The sequence below is a fragment of the Aphelocoma coerulescens genome, chromosome 1 (assembly GCF_041296385.1).
Source record: "Aphelocoma coerulescens isolate FSJ_1873_10779 chromosome 1, UR_Acoe_1.0, whole genome shotgun sequence".
NCBI lineage: Eukaryota > Metazoa > Chordata > Aves > Passeriformes > Corvidae > Aphelocoma > Aphelocoma coerulescens.
The window spans coordinates 3552276-3557939 of NC_091013.1; positions in this window are offsets into that span (position 1 = coordinate 3552276).

The window sequence follows — 5664 nt, forward strand, 5'->3', positions numbered from 1 at the left end:
AGGTCACTACCCTACCTGTGATTTCATAATATTTCATGTCATAAAAATACCATTTAGTCACATTTTCCAACAATTACACAGCGAGTCAGACCACAAGATCACAAAATTAACTAATCCCTTAAAACAGCACAAAAACCACCCTGGCTGCCATATTAACACTAGAAGCAAAGGATAGAGAAGAACCTAAAGCAATTTTAATATGCTTGTAAAAAGCAGATATTTAGAATAAAATAAATCATTCTAACTAATTTTCTAGATCTTTCTGAATAACTGTTATGCTTCTCTTTTCTTTCCTCCCCCCCCCCCCTTTTTTTTTTCCACCTTTTTTTTAATTTTATTTTCCTTATCAAGGCTACTGGGAAGTACAAGAACAGATCAGTTTATTCTCCTGGAAGAATTATTTAAACACTGTAGTTCTGGTAAACATTATTTCTTGGGATATGGCTCGAGATCCATTCCATTTTCTTACTGTTATGTTCCAATCCATTTCAGGTGAGGAGAGGCAAGTTTTGCCTTGAGCCACAATTGTGGAAAGAAATTAGGTTCTAAACACACCCCAAAGTGAGACTGAAACACAAAAGAGGTTAAATTCTGGGATAAAAGCAATAATTCAACTTTTATTTTTTGCATAAAAGAGGGGAAAAAATTTAAAAGTGGGAAAATATATACTAATAGAGGGATTTGAAAGTGGCAAGGTCACATTCACCTCATAGCAACAACAGGGCCATGAAGAAATTAATTTTTCCCCCCTTAAAATTCATTTATAGGCAAAGAATCTTACACAGTAGGAGAATAAGTTGTATATTTTGGGGGTCTAAAAGGAGCATGGCAACTGTAGAAAGGAAATTTGAGGGGGTTAAAGTGCTGTTTTAGTTCACATGGGCTTTAACACAACCCCTTCACTCAGAAAATATGAAACTATTTTCTTAGAACCTTCTAACTCCTTCGTTGGCATTTTTGCTTTGTACTGGCATTTCATTTTAGATTAAATTTAATCAAATTTCCTGAGGGGGAGAGGGGAATTACATAGCTCCCACAGAAAATTAAAAAACGTAATTCAGGATTGCACGGAACATTTTAGGCTGAATCACAACAGTTTCATTACTCTTAATTCCTTTGCATGAACAATTTTTCCTTGTGGAATACTGAGGAATGCCACAATCCTGCTAAATAACCCACAAGAGATGAAAAATCATACTTTGAGCATTAGGCAAAGCCCGGGTTGGTACATAGATCGCTATTTGTGTTTAAATTTGATTTGGCACTGCCAAAACTTTCTAGGCAAATTGTCTTTAAAGCAAATAACCTAAAATTAAACTTAAAAACTACTGCTTTAATTTGTTTTGATGAGAAGTGTGGCCTCATCCAGAGCAGGTGTTGAGAAGTAAATAAAATAGAAAAGGAGAAGACAGCAAAACCAAAAGTGAAGGACAAGAAACAGAGATATTAAATGAAAGATACTACAATAGAATTAAAAAGGCAGTAGCTGAAACGGGGTTGGAATGGACAAACTCCAGGAGAATTTACGTTTAAAAGGTGCAGGAATAAAATAATTAGGACCAAATCCCTGTGTCAAAGATGAAAATGTCCTGGCAGCCCCTCAGCATCCAGCTGGACACACAATCCCACACCCAGCCCCATTCCCTGGCACCCCCCAGTGTCCCACCTGGACACACAATCCCACACCCAGCCCCATTCCCTGGCACCCCCTCAGTGTCTGAGATGGACACACAATCCCACACCCACCCCCATTCCCTGGCACCCCCTCAGTGTCTGAGATGGACACACAATCCCACACCCAGCCCCATTCCCTGGCACCCCCTCAGCATCCAGATGGACACACAATCCCACACCCAGCCCCATTCCCTGGCACCCCCTCAGTGTCCTACCTGGACACACAATCCCACACCCAGCCCCATTCCCTAGCACCCCCTCAGTGTCCCACCTGGACACACAATTCCACACCCAGCCCCATTCCCTGGCACCCCCTCAGTGTCTGAGATGGACACACAATCCCACACCCAGCCCCATTCCCTGGCACCCCCTCAGTGTCCTAGCTGGACACACAGTCCCACACCCAGCCCCAATCCCTGGCATCCCCTCAGTGTCTGAGATGGACACACAATCCCACACCCAGCCCCATTCCCTGGCACCCCCTCAGTGTCTGAGATGGACACACAATCCCACACCCAGCCCCATTCCCTGGCACCCCCCAGTGTCCCACCTGGACACACAATCCCACACCCAGCCCCATTCCCTGGCACCCCCCAGTGTCCCACCTGGACACACAATCCCACACCCAGCCCCATTCCCTGGCACCCCCCAGTGTCCCACCTGGACACACAATCCCACACCCAGCCCCATTCCCTGGCACCCCCTCAGTGTCTGAGATGGACACACAATCCCACACCCAGCCCCATTCCCTGGCACCCCCTCAGTGTCCTACCTGGACACACAATCCCACACCCAGCCCCATTCCCTGGCACCCCCTCAGTGTCCACCTGGACACACAATTCCACACCCAGCCCCATTCCCTGGCACCCCCCAGTGTCCCACCTGGACACACAATCCCACACCCAGCCCCATTCCCTGGCACCCCCTCAGTGTCTGAGATGGACACACAATCCCACACCCAGCCCCATTCCCTGGCACCCCCTCAGTGTCCTACCTGGACACACAATCCCACACCCAGCCCCATTCCCTGGCACCCCCTCAGTGTCCACCTGGACACACAATTCCACACCCAGCCCCATTCCCTGGCACCCCCTCAGTGTCTGAGATGGACACACAATCCCACACCCAGCCCCATTCCCTGGCACCCCCTCAGTGTCCTAGCTGGACACACAGTCCCACACCCAGCCCCAATCCCTGGCATCCCCTCAGTGTCTGAGATGGACACACAATCCCACACCCAGCCCCATTCCCTGGCACCCCCTCAGTGTCTGAGATGGACACACAATCCCACACCCAGCCCCATTCCCTGGCACCCCCCAGTGTCCCACCTGGACACACAATCCCACACCCAGCCCCATTCCCTAGCACCCCCTCAGTGTCCCACCTGGACACACAATCCCACACCCAGCCCCATTCCCTGGCACCCCCCAGTGTCCTACCTGGATACACAATCCCACACCCAGCCCCATTCCCTGGCACCCCCTCAGTGTCTGAGATGGACACACAATCCCACACCCAGCCCCATTCCCTAGCACCCCCTCAGTGTCCCACCTGGATACACAATCCCACACCCAGCCCCATTCCCTGGCACCCCCTCAGTGTCCCAGCTGGACACACAGTCTCACACCCAGCCTCATGTCCTCCCCTCACCCTGCCCTGTTCTCCCTGTCCCCCTGGCACCTGCAGGTGAAGGATCCCACCTTATTCTGTGTCCTCCCAGGGAATCTCTCCCCACTTCCACCCCAGCGTGTGCTGTCCCCTCATGGCCTCACGAGCCGCCATCACCAGCGTCCATCACTGTTGCTGTGGGAAATGGCGGCAGCACCCTGGGAGCGAGGTCTCACCCTTTTCCTCCCTCTTCCCTCCCTCTTCCCTCACCCCAGACCTGGCAGAGGAGCCTGTGTGTGTATTTTCACCCTCATATTTCAGTACCACACTGGGGTTTTAATGGTGATTTGGCGATGTGGGTCCCACTGTGCTCTGGCCATGGAGGCGCCTCACGGCCTGGACGCGTCCTCAGAGCGCACAGGCCGGACCCAGCGGGCTCCAAACTTGGCACTAAACTCAACATTCTTATGTTGAAAAAGGGGAAAAATCCCTTCAGAATGAAGTCATGTTTTCCTTCGAGGCTGCACGCAATGGGAATCATGATCCAAAGCCCTCACCAGCCAGCCCCAGGTGTGCTGGGGCTTTGGGAATGGCTTTTCCATGAGCGGGTCAGTGAATGTTTCAGGGATGAAGCTGAGCAGGAGAGAGAATTCATTGGCAATTCTGTCCCAGCATTTGACCGTGGATGTTTGGTGGTATGAGTATTTAGTGCCTTGAGGACATGGTGTGATTCTTGTGGATGGTGCTGTGCAAGGCCAGGAGTTGGACTCGAAGATCCTTGTAGGTCCCTTCCAACTCGGCTTATTCTGTGATTCTCTGATAAATTATTAACGTCATTATCACTAGGCTTATCAGTATGCTGTGAAGCCCAGGACCATTTCATCCTTTGGTTGTACTGCTTCAGGGCACAGAAAACCAAATATTTTGGAAACATTATATTCCGAATGGCCAGTCATTTCCCAGACTATACTCGCATATAAAATCTCCCGAGAAACAAGCATGTGTAATAATTTCAGGCAATAATTTATGTTTTCTCACTGGGGTTTTTTTCTGGTGGTTGTTCTTTTTCAGCAAAATACTCTGAAAATACCTGTTTCTAATAGGCTTTTTGCTGGACCTCCTGCTTGCTCTCAAAAGTAAAAAGAAATGACAGATGGTGAGCCACAGTAAACTATCCATATTGTTATTTTTAGTTTTCAGTGGGTTTTTCAGGATCCCAGCTCCATACATGGAGTGCTGCATTTCCAGTTTCACATACTGGTTAACACAGACAAAAAACTTCCTTTCTACAGCATTTTTAGTCTTTACTACCATATGATAGTGTATTTAGTCCTATCTAACCGATTCTGGAAATAAAGTATTACAGTCCATTTTAAGTGTTTTCAGGATCAGACATTGCTACATTCAATCTTATCATGTGAAATGTGTGTTTCTGAAACCTAGTCCAGTTTCACCTTTGGCACAGGGTCAGCTTTACTGAGCTCATGTTGCACACAGCAGAAACAGACTTGTCCCTTAAAATTTGAAAATAATCTGTGACCATTTAACATTCTTCAAATACCTCTTATGCCCAGAGACCTCCTTTAGCAAGTATGTGCAGCCAGCCACTGAATTGTGGCAATCTCTGGGGTAGAAGGCGACACCAGATGGAAAAAAAAGAGCATCCTGGATAACACAGGAGAATGGGAATTTTTTTGCCGAGTATTCTGGACCTCTTCTTACACCTTGTGCTCTGGAAATTTGCCCTGGTGATGCAAAAAGGAGGAGAAAATGCAACAATATGTTCTGGGTACATCGAGTCAGCCAAATCACCCCCCTCAGTGCCTGGCAGTGTCCTGACACACATTTATGTCAGGAAAGTCCCTGAGCCCTGCAGTGTAGGTGATGATCTGAATTCTTTAAAGCTGAGAGCGTTCATAACCACGGCGTATTTCAATATGATCTCTGCTATAATTACTGCTGCATCTATACTCCCCTCGCTTTCCCCTTCACCTTTTGTAATCTGAAATTTCCAGCTACAACTTCACAGCCTTGTTGTGGTCAGGGAAAGCTCTTTCCTGCAGGATGTAGCTGTGACAGTGCCCATGCAACCCGACAGATTTGAGATTGCCCCCAGCACGAAGCTGCCAGCTCCCCGTCCCTTCTCCCTTCTCAGTTGTCCCTTCCCCCTCTCCCAAATATTTCTCCAGCCCTGTCTCATTGGTGCACTACTCTCCCTTGCCTTTTTTGGGCTGCCACCCTGTCAATCTAATGCAATAAGGCCAGGGGCAGGTGCAAACCCCTTGCTATGGCTCCTCTTACTGACCAATCCTCGTCCCAAAATACCCAAGAGCCAATGGAGTGGGAAAACCCGGGACTCCGGGGAGAGGGCAAAGCTGCCGG